The 15,527-nt window shown below is 47.2% G+C and overlaps 1 protein-coding gene across 1 annotated transcript in view; it reads left to right on the forward strand.

Moving 5' to 3' along the window:
* LOC309556172 (KAT8 regulatory NSL complex subunit 1-like) overlaps positions 1-15,527 on the forward strand; it is a 134,120-nt gene that overhangs the window by 87,325 nt on the left and 31,268 nt on the right. The window lies entirely within an intron of this gene.

A 15,527-nucleotide genomic window follows, 5' to 3' on the forward strand; every position in this document is an offset into this window, starting at 1 on the left:
AGAAAATTTAGCTTACAGTGGATTGCGTGGAGTTTAATTTAACAAGTTGTGAACAGTGGATGTATGACAGATGTACAAAAAAATTGTGCAATGTTCTTGTTTCTCTGCTACCCGCCCCCCCCCCCCCCCCTCCCCCCTCCCACTGTCAAAATGACAGAAGGGCAGTTTGGTTCATTGGAGAACCCTATTCAGATCCCTCCCATGGAGAAAATGCTGAGGCACCCTGACCCTGCTAGGCTTATTTCTATGCATTATGCTGCTCTTATTGCTGATTCTAACTCTAGATTCCAAACTGCGCAGGCTAAATGGGTAGATATGGATATACTCACAGAATCAGACTGGTCGGAGTTCAGTGATAGATATGGTACTAAAGTGATATCCTCTAGCGATTGCATTCTACAACTTAAAGCAGTTGTATACTGAAAAAAAAAAAACCCTGCAAGACAAAGGCATAATGAGCTAGTATGCATCACATACTAACTCATTAGGAAATGCTTACCTTAAAACAAAGCCCCGACACGGACCCCCGGACACTGCTGTGGGAGCAGACATGATCCCACTTCGTCTCTTCCAGATTCCGCAGCTTCGGCGCTGTGAGTGGCCGGAGCCGCGATGACGTCACTCCCGCACATGCTCGCGGGAGTAATTTTCCGCCAATTCCCGGCAAGGAACTCTGAAGGTCCCCCCGGACCTTCAGAGCGCATGTGCCGCACTCGTCAGCGGCTGCATGCAGTGGTAATATCTCCTAAACCGTGCAGGTTTAGGAGATGTTAATTGTACCTACAGGTAAGCCTTATGCGTCTCTTCGGGGTTCGGCGTCTCCGGCGCATGTACGTGGGAGTTTTGCTTTCCGGCAAGGAACTCTGAAGGTCCGCTGGACCTTTTTAGAGTGCAAGCGCCACTAGCGTCAGCGGCTGCATGCAGGGCAAATATCTCCTAAACTGTGCAGGTTTAGGATATATTAATTGTACCTACATGTAAGCCTTATTATAGGCTTACCTGTAGATAAGTCACAAAAATCGGTATACTACCGCTTTAATATTTTCCACCATTCACATCTCACTCCTGTTAGACTTTTTAAGATGGGATTATTTCAGTCAGCTAAGCGTTTTAAGGGTTGCGGTCGGGATGCTGACTTTCTCCACTGCTTCTGGAGGTGTCCTTTTTTAGTCCAGGAGTTCTAGTGAGACAAACTCCTTCATTTCATCTGCACTGGGCCTGCCAAACATTGTGAACCCCAAAAACTGTCTGCTGGGTATCTTTGGGGATCTGGCCATCCCTTCTAGTGCTAAGAGATTGCTCAGTTTTCCTTTTATGCAAAAGTCCCTATTATTATTATTATTATTATTATTATTATTATTATTATTATGATCATGGAAGGGATCGCTATCTTTAACAAGATCTCTGTGGTTAAAACTGGTCAATGACTCACTTGCGCTATATATAAGCTTACCTTTGAGAATAGGAAAATAAATAAAACATTTCACAAAATATGGGATGGGTGGATTGCCTGTCCTCTGACCCGTACTCCTGAATTGCCACGAGTATAAAAATGTGTTGATACATCACTACCTATACGTCACACTTTGACAAATGGTATACTTGCTTATGGTGAAACTGTAGGTGCAGTTATGTACATTCTATGTAATCACTGACTGTTAACTGCACATAGGATATCTCCTTGCAGGGGAGAGGAGCGGAGAGAGAGAGAAATTTATTGATATATTTTTTTATTTTTTGTGGGGTTTGTTTGTACATTGCACACTGCGTTGTGCTAAGGCGCTTTTCCACTGCATGGTACGGCTCGGTTTGGCGCTTTTCCACTGCATGGTACGTGTTAGAACGTTTCGGTACATCGGCGCTTTTCCACTGCATGGTACGGCTCGCTTAAACAGTACCACCTCGGTTGGGGTTCCAAGCGGGCCATACCTATACCATATCCCACAAGCCTTTGCATGCAGCCTTGATTCACTGCTCGCCACTGATTTGTCAGAGAATTGTTGTAATCCCACCCACTTACTACTTTATTGGAAAAGCAAACCGAGCCGAGTAGAGCCAATACAGTGCTGAAACGTGCCGACTCGTACCACGCAGTGGAAAAGCAATCTGAACCGAGCTGGGCCAAGCAGTGCCGAGTGGAGCCGAGCTGGTATTTGCAGTGGAAAAGTGCCACTAGTGTTGTGTAATCGGTTTTATAAAATGAATAAACATATCTTAAAATGAAAAAAAAAAATGAATGTGCGTCCCGATACTTTTGACAATATAGTGTATTTCTGTAGAGCAACACCACGCATGCTTGGAAACGAAAATACATGACCTCACTTCTGAAGTTGTATTCTGTTGTACGGGAATTTTCATTTAGTTTAGTAACCTTCATTTTTGATAGGAGACTAGCATACAAAAGTTTTTTTTTTTTTTTTTTTTTTTTTCCTATTTTTTAAAAAAAAAAATGGACGATGATTTATCCGATATTTCTCGTTGCATATATGAGGCTTTACAAAATATTTTCCCGACTGCTGAATTGTAAGTTGTGTTGTGAAGCTGAGTTCTGTTTAAACTTTTGATCAGTCTTGTCACAATCTTATAGCCAATCCCTTTGTTGCCCTTTGCCCGATAGGCTCCTTTTTCAAACTCCTTTCTGCCGTATCTGTGCTATTATTGTTTTTTATTTTATGCTTCCTTCTCAGTCGCTTAGGGTATTGTCCTTTAGGCTCCATTCACACCTGGGCGTTTTCAGCTCCAAAAACACTCAAAAGAAACGCTTCCAAAACGCCCAACAAGTAAAACCCCATTCATTTAAATGGCCCCTGTTCACATCTGAGCGTTTTGCAAAACGCCTGTAGCTAAAAAAAGTACATGAGCTTCTTTTTGGGCTGATTACCAGCGTTTTTGATAGATGTCAATGAAAAACGCCTGAAAAAATCACGGTAAAAATCGCGGTAAAAAACGCTACGCTCAAGTGTGAATGCAGCCTTAGGGTATACTGTCAACTGGATGTGAATGTGAGCATTAAAAATTGTATTCCTCATGGAAGGTTTCCTAAACATGGTCGTTGCGAGTGTTTTCTCTTCATTTTTTAAAAATCAAATTTAAAAGCAAATAATTCTCAGTTATGACATTGTGAAGAAAAGGTTACACTAATGTTCAGGAAATTAACAAATTCCTGTAAATAGTTATAGTTCCTGACCATATAAGCGGGAGGTTGTTAATGTACCCGTGCCAAGATATAATATGGCCCAGGTACACCGACACCGCCTTACATGACTTTGTTCCCACGCCTTCGGGTTACACCTTGGCATGTGACGAAGCACAAGTTGTCCCCATTGCCGTGCCCTGCACCTGGAGGTAGTATGGCTCGCTGAAGGTAAAAGCATTGCATGGTGCTATGAATTCCAAAAGCTATGAAATTATACGAATATTCACCTGAAGACCACAATAAGTGTTTGTTGCGGCTTTCAAATGGTATACCTGCAGGCTTCATTCTTGTGTATATTTTTTTCTGTAGGCTCCTGTTTGTTTTTTTTATTTTTTTGTAAAAGCCATCCAAGTTAGCCCCTGCATTGCTTATAGAGGCGGCAGGGGAGGCGCCAGTGCCTGTCCCATTTCACACGGAGATGCCGATGTTCTCTATGGTATAGGAAACTGGAAGCCACTTCCGCTTTCCCCCGATGAAATCTTCACTTTTAAAATGGGGAAAGCATTTGATCACGCCAATCCTGGGCCATGCGTATGATATAACCACTTGTTCACCATGCCATTCATTATTGTATCTTTGTAGGTGGTTAAACCTCTATTTAGTCTGGAGTTCAGCTTTAACCACTTGACCTCGGAAAGATTTACCTCTTTACCACTTCAGCTCCGGAATGTTTTACCTCAATGACATTTTTTTGCAATATGGCACTGCGTTGCTTTACCTAACATTTATGTGATGTACCCAAATGATGTCCTTGATGTCCTCGACCATTAGAGCTTTCTTTTGGTGGTATTTGAATCACCTCTGCGGTTTTTATTTTTTGCGCTAACATTTTTTTCTTTCGTTCATTGACGGACACCGCTCCTGATCTTCTTAACCATTGGGTTTTCCTGCCCCCTACAGGAGTAGGACACTAGGCAGAAAAAGTCTAGCTTTGCCTCTGGGCATTCCCAGGGAGTATACTCCCTCTCTCTGCTATAGGGTTCTTAGTTTTTTTTTCTTCTATGTCAGGAGTAAGGACCTAGTTCCTTGCTGGGATCTCTGGTCCTGGCAATTTTTTTCTCCTGTTATTTTTTTTTTTTTCTTTTTCCTGTGAGATCTACAGACAACTGCTGTACTGGGCAACGGGCTGGGTAATCTAGATCCAGTGAGTGGTCACCACAGTCTGGCCAATGAGCGCGAACAGACCTCCGCTCCGCACTAGGTCTGCTGCGACACAGCCCCACTGGATGTGCACGGCTTGCGAGTTAAACGCCTTGCGAGGTCGCATACGACCGGGTCTCAGAGTCGCAGCGTTCCTCCTGGCCGACAGCCCCCCCCATTTTGATGGCGAGGGGTTCTGTCTGGAGCGGTGTCTGCTGGCAACCAGACGATTGGCTGTGTAGGGTTGCACCTGGTGAGGGATCCTGCCAGGGCTGCCCCCCTCCTGCCTGGGCCCATCCTTGAGGCCTAGGGATTCCTCCTGGGAGCCTCGTGGTGCCGCCATCTTCTTGTACGCCGTGTGCTTAATGCACGGCGGGCATTTTGCGGTGGTTTGCCATTGAAAATAGCGGCGGCTATGACAGTGGAGCCCTCTGGGCAGCGATTTCGGCGGTAGGAGCCCCTTATTCCCTGGTGCTGACTCCTGGATCCCTTAATTTCGTGATCTCCGCTCTTGCAATGCAGATTCCCCTGGTGGCTGCGGTGCCTAATTTTCTGCGGGGTGGTGAGTCTGGTGGGGTCCTCTCCCTATCTGCGGAGGATCGATTGGTGCTCTGTGACTGGCAACTGGGTGGTGCTGCCAGAGCGGTGGGGGCTGTCCCTTAGCAGTGTTTTACTTTCTTTTGGGGTCCCCCTGGTGACTCATGGAGAGGTGCACATCTCCTCACCGGATCCCCGCTCTAGGGCTTTGGGGCCCTCCAGGTCCCATCCATCCATGGATGCACTGACTGCAATCCTGGAGTCCCTTGTGTCCTGGGTGGAGGTGGCTTTTGGGCGACGGGCTTGCAAAAAGCACCCCCCACCTCTCCCCTGCCTCATCTGTCTCCTCCGGTCCTGAATCTGTTTCGGCCAATGCGGACGTGGGTCACTCTGCTAGGTCTGCGACCACGCACCCTGAATCCTCAGATAGTGAGGATGATTCTTCCGCTTCTGTAACCGCGCACAAAAAGCACTGGTGGATGCACTTATTGTATCTGTGCTTGAAATTTATAGTTGGAGGACGCAGCTCCGACGGAGGCGCACAGGTTCGCTTTGGCACTCACAAGCCATCCAGAGTGCAAAGGAGATTCCTTTCCCCTCCTAATTTGTTAGAATTGTCACTGAAGAGTGAAGAGGACCAAAGCATCCCCTTGGGGTCCCTAAGCGAGTTGCTAGGCGATACCCCTATGAGGAGTCCTTTCTTAAGGAGTGGACTGTTCCACTCGGTGGTGGACACTCTGGTTTAAAAATAAACAAGGCAACCATGATTCCAGTTGAGGAGTCCCCGGCCTTTAATGACCCGGCTGACAGGAAGGCGGAGGCTGTTGCCCACAATTTGTACACCCTGGCTGGTTTTTCACTATTGTCATGGTGTTGCAAACTCTGACCGAGTGGGCTAAGCTTTTACACCGTGACCTGGAGGGGTAGTAGCTCCCCCTGACTTTGCTGAGCTGGCAGACCAGCTGGTCCAGGCGCTGCAGTTATCTGTGATGCCTCTTTGGATGAGGCTCCCCTAGTGGCTCGGCTCTGTTTCGGCAGTGGTCCTTCGGCGTGTCTTTTGGCTCAAATGCTGGTCTGTGGACCAGACTTCTACAAAGGCCTTGACTGATCTTTCCTTTCGAAGGAAAGATTGCCTGTTTGGTGTTACCCTGGATATCATTAAAGGTCTCACAGGGGGGAAGAATACCTTTCTTTCGCAGGCTACTAAGGGCAAGGACCCTCGTTGTAGACGTGGACCCTCCTTGGCTCATAAGTTTCATCCCTCAAGGTCGACTGACAAGGGATCAGAGCCCTCTGGGCCTCCTGGAGGATCCAATTGAGTTTGGTCTGGCAAGTCAAGTGCGGGCTTTTCCAGACCCGCAGACAAGGCCCCTTCAGCAGAAAGGTTCACCCTTCCATGGATCTGGGGTGGGGGGACGTCGTTGCTGGTTTCCGGACCCGTGGACTCCCCTGGTACAAGAACAAGTGGGTCCATGAGGTCATTCAGTCTGGCTACAAGATCGAGTTTCGTTCTTACCCCATCGGTAGGGTTCTTCCTTCCGACGTGCGACTGTCCCCAGTCCCCTTACAGGCTCTTGTTATGGGTGATGGTTCCGACTTCGGAACATTTTCAGGGATTTTATTCAAACCTGTTGCCAGTCCCCTGGAAAGAAGGCAAGGTGCGTTCAATTCTGGACCCCCAAGGCGCTTAACTGTTTTGTGCGGATGCAGAAGTTCAGAATGGAGTCCGTACGCACGGTGGTGGTTTCCCTGCATCAGTGGCATTTTCTAGCCTCCATTGACGTCAAGGATGCTTACCTTCACATTCCAATATGTTTTGGTCCCCAGCGCTTTCCCCTTTGCAGAGGGAGAGGAGCATTATCAGTTTGTGGCGTTGCCTTTTGATCTCGCCTCTGCTCCTCAGATCTTCGCAAAAGTGTTTGTCCCGGTGACCGCATTGTTATGCCAATGGGGGATCGCGGTACTGGGCTACTTGGAAGGAACTCCTGCGAACAAAGCCTCCTACTGCCCTTGTGGAAAACCTGGAAATCCCCATACGACCTTTGAGGAAGTTTGGCTGAATTCTGAATTTTCTGCTTTTTCTGAATTTTTTCTGAAATCTGCTCTGTCCACAAAGCTGAACTATCTGGGCCTGACTCTGGACTTGACCTTAGGCAGAGTGCGCCTTTCTCTGGACAAACTCCAGAAACTACAGGCTTCAATTCATCTCCTGCTGTCCAGCAGATGGTCATCCCTCCGGACTTGCATGCAGGTGCTGGGCCTGTTTCGCTCTGTGAGGTCCCTGCAAGGGAGATTCTGGCGAAATGGGCCAAGAATCCGCAGTCTCTGGACAACCGGACCCAACTGAGCCAGGGGATGAAAGATGTGGTGGTTTTGGCTGGGAAAATCCTTCCTCCCCTTGTATTGGACCGTGGTCACCACAGATGCCAGCCTGTCCGGTTGGGGAGGCATCCTCTGCAAATCTTCAGGGATGTCCAGTGCCTATTCAATCGGACAATGCCATGGCCGTGGCCTAGGTCTGTCACCAGGGGGGCACAAGAAGTGTCCTGGTGGCTTTGGAAATAGCCGGTATTCTAAGGTGGGCAGAACGGTTCATTCCAGCCCTCTCCACCGTACACATTCCTGGGGTGGAAAAACGGCAGGCGGATTACCTCAGTCGGCAGGCATTGGACCAAGGGAAGTGGTCTCTCTTCATCCGGAGGGATTTCGTTAGTTGTCTCCGGTGGGGCATCCCTGAGGTGGATCTGTTGGCTTCCCGGCTCAACAGAAAGGTGCAGAGGTTTGTGACACGGTCACGGGATCCTCTGGCGGATGCCACAGATGTGCTGGTGGCCCAGTGGGGTGTCAGTATTGTCTGATTTACGCCTTCGCTTCTCTCAAGCTTCTGCCAAGACTTCTACGTAGGATCGAGGCAGAAGGAATTCCAGTCATTTTAGTGGCCCCAGACTGGACTCGCTGGGCTTTGTACGCCGATCTCTGGTGCTGCTGGTCGTCTACGTTCTTTGGAAGCTTCTAAGAGAAGATCTGCTGTCCCAAGGGCCAATCTTCCATCCTGCTTTAGTCGCTGGCTTTGATGGCTTGGCTGTTGAACGCCAGGTACTGAAGGATAGGGGTTGGTCTGAATCAATGATTCCAACGCTGTTCAAATGTAGAAAATCTACTTCTGGGACTACAGCAGGCTAAACTTTATTTAAAGCTGAGCTGTAAGCAGATACTGTTTTGCCCCTTTGGGTTTCCAAAACTGGGGAGGCTCTTTGTATAATGCTTAACTGCAGCGTAGTCTGCTGGGAAATGTTTGGAAGAATGTGCCGCCCTGCTAGGTGCTTTGATCACAGGACTGGCTGAACAAGCTTCTGATTTGATGCAACAGTGTCTGTGTGTATTAAAGCTGTTACCGAAAGTTCCGATTTTAGAGTGGTTGTAAAGGCTTAACATAAACCGGTTATACTTTCCTGCTCTGTGCAATGGATTTGGACAGAGGGGTCCTCCTCTGGTGCTCTTGGCTCCTCTTTTGCAATTGCCCCCCCCCCCCCCCTATAGCAAGCCACTTGCTAGGACTTGTGCAGACTAAATCCACACACACACACACAGCCTGGCTCAACCCCACACACACACACACACACACACACACACACACACACACACACACACACACACACACACACAGCCTGGCTCAACCCCACACACACACACACAGCCCGGCTCAACCACACACACACACACACACCCTGGCTCAACCCTGCCCTCTGCTCCCTCCTCACATGATTTGACTGACAACACAATGACTTAGCCAAGCCTGAGAGTGAAGAGAATCCGCTACAGACGGGCACTGCGCTGGGAGACAGTGTTTAACCCTTTTACCGCCAGGACCTGACAGCGGGGGGTTTTATTCACACCTGACAGCAGGGGGGAGTATAGACATACTCCCAGTGGCTTCTGCACCTTGGGAGTGTTTTATATATAATATGTATAAAAAGGAATCAAGCCTATCGCTTCTAAACCCCCCTGGTAATAGACCACCCCCAGATGTGGGGCCCGGGACTGCTGGCTGTTAAAAGGAATAGATCCAATCTCTTCTAAACCCCCCCAGTAACGGACCCCCCACACCCTCCCTAACCCCCAGGCGTGGGCCTGGGACTGGCATGGCAGGTTCCTCCTGGCAGGTGGGAGGGATCGGAGTGAGCGGACATGCTCCGTCCTTGTTGACGTGAAAACGACTTGTATGACATCGCTCCGGGTCCCCCTTCCCCGACCATACAGGGGAAAGAATCTAATGCACTGAATGAGATTCAGGGGAGCTAATTAAAGAGCCTGGCGCCAAAGAAGTTAAGAAAAAAACTATTACACCCAGATGTAATTTCTCCCCAACCCCTCATGTACGCAAGTCTGAACATAAATGTATGCGTCATGAGTGCCTACACACAAAACATGGATTGCAATACACATGTTGCATATCGCCGTGCATGCCAGAAGGAGAGCAATCCTTTTTTTCTCCAAACGGACGACCTGTTGGGGACTTTTAAAGCGTCACATGTGGATCATATACTGTACTGGACATGTACTGAAGTTTGTCGCCATTTCATGGACACACAATTTTAAGGTTTGACATGTTGGGTATCTCTTTACTCGGCACGACCATCTTTTATATTTTACCAGAAATGAAGGCCATTTGTTGTGGTAACAACAAAATTAACTTTGTTGTATTTTACTAAAATTTTGTTTGCTAGATCGTTGCGTTTTAAATGTATTAAAGGAAAAAAGTACCACCCATTTTATTCTCTAGGGTGCCTCCTTTCTGAAAATAATTTTTATTATTTTTTTTATAAACTTGTGCAAAACCAAACAAACCTGCTAGTAGATAAGGGGATACTATTGGAAAGGTGTTCCCCCCCCCCCCCCCCCCTGCTTGCCGACCAGTAGTTTTACGGCGGCAGGTCAGCTCTTTTTCACTAAACGATGTACCTGTACCATTGGCCACAGGGGGAGTCAATCAGCGGGTCTGACAGCCACAACCGCCGGCCACCCGCTATCGCTTCCCGTGGAGACAGAATGGCGGTTTGCCACTGTTTTGTCTGATATGGACACAGGGATCCTGTGTTTTTCCTATTTAGGAACACAGGTCTGTGTTCATGCAGCAAGCCCACCCCCCAGTTAGAAAGCACCCCCCTAGGGACACATTAAACCCTTTGATTACCAGTGGTGTTAACCCCTTCCCTGTCACTGTCAGTACAGTAACAGTATATATTTTTAGCACTTACTGTAGTAATATCAGGTGTCCGATCTGTCCATCACAATGTTGTAGTCCCACTAAAAATCGCTGATCGCAGTGATTACTAGTGAAGGAGATTTTTTTTATAAAAATTAGATCTTTCCCCTAGTTTGTAGACGCGATAACTTTTGCACAAACCAAAAATATGTAGCAGAATACAAGTTGGCCTAAAATGATGAAATAATTAGATGTTTAAATTTTATTTATTTTTTTAATTGGGTATGTTTAGAAAAAAAAAAAAAATTTCTCTTTCGTCCACCGACGTACGTAGCTGCTGCTTCAAATCATAGATGGATGGGTAATAAGCCCCTCCCATTAGGAAAGACCAGGTAGAGCCAAAGGCTTTGACACGCCCAGGGGGCGGGGTCCCTGGGTTATTACCCCTGGCCTTGCATTGCTTGAATGTGGTTCAGGTGATATCGGTGTATCTGGAGACTGAGTCCTTTCGTAAGTCGGACTCTCTGTGAATACGGATGGACCCTGTAAGGGTCAGGCTGTGTCTGCAGCGACCATCTCTCGATGGATCAGACGGTGGTGAAGGCGTATTCTCTTAAGGGCAAGGTTCCTCTTTTCGCTGTCACGGCTCCCTCTACGCGGGCGTTGAGTGCCTCTTGGGCTTTCCACCATCAGGCGTCAGTGATGCAGGTTTGTAAGGTGGCCACTTGGTCGTCTGTACATACATTCACCAAATTTTACAGAGTGGATGTGTTGGCATCCTCGGCTGCGTCCTTTGGCCGCAAGGTTTTGCAGGCTGCCATTTAAGGAGCAGTCTACTCTTCCTTCTCCTTTATGGTTTTGCTACGATTGAGCCCCAGTTGTTGCTTGTTGGGTTCCATGTTATATAGTTGGCTGTTAGCCGTGGGAATTACATTCTTTTAAGTTTGTCCTTTCCCCACCCCTCAGTGATTACTGCTTTTTGGACGTCCCATCCGTCTAGGATTTAAAGCAGCAGCTACGTCTGTCGGACGAAAGAAAATTGGATTTTTTTACTGAGCGTAAAATCCATTTCTGAGTCCACCGACGGACGTAGCTCCCACCCCTCTGTTCTCTGAAGAGCTGGGTTCTGGTGGTTATTCACTGCTTGCAACTAAACTGAAGATAGAACGGTGAGGCCAGTGGTGGTAACCCATGGACCCACCCCCCCTGGGCGTGTCAAAGGCTTTGGCTCTACCTGGTCACTCCTAGTGGGAGGGGCTTATTACCCATCCGTCTATGATTTAAAGCAGCAGCTACGTCCGTCGGTGGAAATGGATTTTACGGTAAGTAAAAAATCCCATTTATTTTTCTTTTTTAGAAATGTCGCTTTTTTTGTTTATAGCGCAAAAAAAATAATCGCAGAGGTGATCAAATACCACCAAAAGAAAGCTCTATTTGTAGGAGAAAAAAGGACATCAATTTTATTTGGGTACAGCGTCGCACGACCGCGCTATTGTCCATTAAAGTAATGCAGTGCCGTATCGCAAAAAAAAATTGCCTGGTTATTAAGGGGGTAAATCATTCCGGTCCAAAACTGGTTAAGAATGCATTAAGGTAAAAAAGAAAAAAGTTACCTTTTTACAATCACTTTAAATGCTCTGTAGTAGGATTACTCTGCGGTATTCTTGTACCTGGATTGCTGTGATCTCCAGACATTTGTCTTTTGTCTGGGTTCCACTCTTTGAATCCGCATGAACTCATTGCTGTGTCAGCACCATGTCCTCCCACAATGACGGCTTTGTCTGGACATCTGCTGTTAGAGGAGGATCTCTGATATTACCTGTCCTCACTCTATAATATCCTCACACCATTCTCCTGGAGTGATCACCTGGACACTTCTAAACTAGTATTGCTAAATGTAAGCCTAGGAAGCTTGTGAGCCAATGGTTGGCATCTTACTATTCAGCCTTTTCATGATGGGATTGTGAAACTGCAATCCACATACAGAATATTGGATGAACAAAATCATTAATCAGGTGTGTCTGATCTAAAAGCCTCGAGGCAGATTTGGAAGGCAGCTTCAGATAAATATCGCTAACGTTTATAACATTTCTTCCTGGGATTGGTCCAATTCCGGTGTTTTAACTACTTCCTGAACGTTTTACCCCCCTTCATGGCCAGGGAGTTTTTTTTGCTATTCAGCACTGCACTACTTTTACTGATGATTGCGCGGTCATTCGACACTGTACCCAGATTACACACACACACACACACACACACACACACATATATGTGTGTATATATATATATATATATATATATATATATATATATATATATATATATATATATATATAATAATGTTCTTTCACATACAGCTTTATTTTGATATTTGGTCACCACTGGGTGTTTATTTTTTGCTATATAAACAAAAGACCAAAAATTTTTGGGGGAAAAAAAAATGTATTTATCGTTTGACAGACGCAGCTTCATATCATCTTGACCATTGAGTATGCTGCCCCCTACAGGAGTAGGACACTAGGCTGGAAAAATCTTCACCACGCTTATGGGCATAACTCCACACACTCTGCTACAACCCTCAGTTTTTTTTTTTTTTTCTACTTAGTTTAGGAGTAGGACCTTGTTCCCTGCTGGGACTTAGGTCTTGGCTGTTATTTTTTGGGAAGCTTTTGTAATTTTTCTTTTGAGTTCATGGGGAACTAAAAGCAACAGCTGGCTTTCAAACTAAATATAGTAGATCCTTAAGGTCTCCCAGCCTGGCCAGTGAGCGTGAGCAGGTTATAGTCTAGCACTAGGCCTCGCCACGCCAGAGCCCCGTTAGACTGGGGATGAGCCTGCGAGTGGACCGTCCCGCTGGGATGCAAATTACCTGGGACGCCCTGAGTCTCAGCATTACCCCCTGGCTGGCAGAACCCCCCCACCCCGGGTGGGAGGTAGTCTGTTCGGAGCGGCGCCCACCTGATATTGTGGTATGGTGAGTAAGTGTCCCCCAATTCTCTGGCGGTCTCGCGGTGGACATGGGACACCTCCAAGGAATAGTTGGACCCTTGTGTATCCCTCGGTTCTCCTGCCCTCTCGGATATACCAGGCCCCCCCCCCTCCCATAGCAGGTTTCTACCTCTGGAGTAGGACCCTAGGCAGAAAGGTCTGTAGAAGCCTATTGGCAGTCCCAGGAGGTATGCTCCCTCCCTCTGCTATATGTACTTCCAGCGGCAGCCATGACAGTGGAGCCCTGTGGGTGGCGATTTTGGCGGTGGGAACCCCTTCTAATTCCCTGGTGCTGACTCCTGGATCTTTTCACTTCCTGATCGCCCCACGTGGAGTGTAGATTATCCTGGTGGCTGCAGGTTCCTGTTTCTGCTGGGTGGGTAGTCTTGTGAGGTCCTCTCCCTCTCTGCTGAGGATCGTCATCTGTCATCAGGTGTCGGTGACTCAGGTTTGCAAGGCGGCCACCTTGTCGTCGGTGCACACTTTTGCAAAGTTTTATAAAGTGGATGTGTTGCCATCTGTGGATGCTTCCTTTGGCTGCAAAGTTTTGCAGGCTGCTGTTTAGAGGACCTGATCCTCTTTGAGGGTGTATTCTTTTCAGGTGGACTCCAGTTGTTTTGGTTGAGTTCCTGTTATCCTGGTTGGCTATAGTTTAGCCTTAGGAATTTTTTTTCGCTGTTCCCACCCCTCATATTTACAACTGCTTTGGAACGTCTCAACAGTTAAGATCAGGAGCTGTGCCCCTCAATGAACGAAAGAGTAAATGGGATTTTTGACTTACTGTAAAATCCATTTCTCTGATGTTCATTGATGGACACAGCTCCCGCCCCTCTGGAGTTGTAATTCTTCTGACACTGCTTGTAACAAAACTGAGTGCCTATAGCAGAGAGGGAGTATACCCCTGGGACTGCCCATAGGCGTAGCCAGACTTTTTTTTTCTGCCTGGTGTCCTACTCCTGTAGGGGGCAGTATAACCCAATGGTTAAGAAGATCAACAGCTGTGTCCGTCGAACATCAGAGAAATAGATTCAAAAGTCAAAAATCCCATTTTTCTAGGTTATAAAACATCATCAAATTTCTTCATAAGTTTAGGCCACAGTGTATTCTGCTACGTTTCAGATGCTGTCAGTGATCGCAGCTGATCCTGCCAACACTGCGTTTTTGGAGACACTATGCTATTGGGGAGAAAAGATATACCTGTGCTCAAATCCCATTAGCTTGTACATGTATTTAACCTTTTTTCTGCCCGGTCTGTACGTCGTACGGACCTGACAGCGGGGGGTATCTCACACAATTTTAGGTGCCTCTGCTGCCATCTGATAGCTTGCACCCCCTCCCCCCCCCCCCCATACCGACACAGGGGAGACATTGGGGGTCTTTTAGTCCTTTGTGGTAATGTGTGACGTAAAAAAATTGATCTACCACAATTTTATTTTCTAGAGCAAGAATCCTCAAACTACGGCCTTCCAGCTGTTGCAGAACTACACATCCCATGAGGCATTGTAAAACTCCGACATTCACAGACATGACTAGGCATGATGGGAATTGTAGTTCCTGAACAACTGGAGGGCCATAGTTTGAAGACCCCTGCTCGAGGGTTTCTGCCTTCATAAAATGTTTGGGGGTTGTGTAATGAATGTTTTGTAATGAAATTGTTTAAATGTGTGCAAAATATGCGAAAAAGGCTTTGGCAACGAAAGGGGTCTTCAAATATTCCAAAGGGCCAGTTTACTGTCCCTCAGACTTTGGGGTGGTCAGCGCGAGTAAAGAACGCCCCACTAGCATCAGTGAGAGGAATTGCGCCCCATTGCTGGTGTCTGTGGTGGTGGGGGGGGGATGGGGGGTTGTAGTGCCTTGTATCAATGGCAGGAATAGTGCCTCAAGGGTCCGATGAAGGCAAGCAAAGGGCTGCATCCAGCCCCCGTGCCACAGCTTGGAGACCTGTGATTTAAACTATCAGATGCTAAAGGGGTGTGACCACATATTAACACAATGCACTGAAAAATAGGGCTTTTTAGTTCACCTATATGGCAATACATGTTTAGTCTGGCAAACCAACGTCAAAGTAATCCCTCCTATGGCCAGTTCTACACTGCCTTGCCACTGCAAATACTAAGTTGGACACCATGCCAACCTAGGGCATAGAGACACAAGGTGGGGGGGGGGGTGGTGGGGGGGGGGCTGCTAGGTTCACGTCTGGTCGCTAACCTGCGTTACAACAGAGAGGATATACCTGTGCTCAAATCCAAGTAGCTTGTACGGGTATTTAAACTATCAGTTGCTAAAGAACAGTGTAGGACTGACCGTAGGAGGAATTACTGACGCGGTTGGCCAGCTAAAACATGTATTGTTTGAATTAAAAACATCCCTGTTTTGCGTTGCATAGATTGCTGGAAAGGGTGTATAGCAGTGTGCAGAGGGCGATTAGTATACTGACCATACAGGCAGGGCTGGTTGGCT

The sequence above is a fragment of the Pelophylax lessonae genome, assembly GCF_965119305.1.
Source record: "Pelophylax lessonae genome assembly, chromosome: 5".
NCBI lineage: Eukaryota > Metazoa > Chordata > Amphibia > Anura > Ranidae > Pelophylax > Pelophylax lessonae.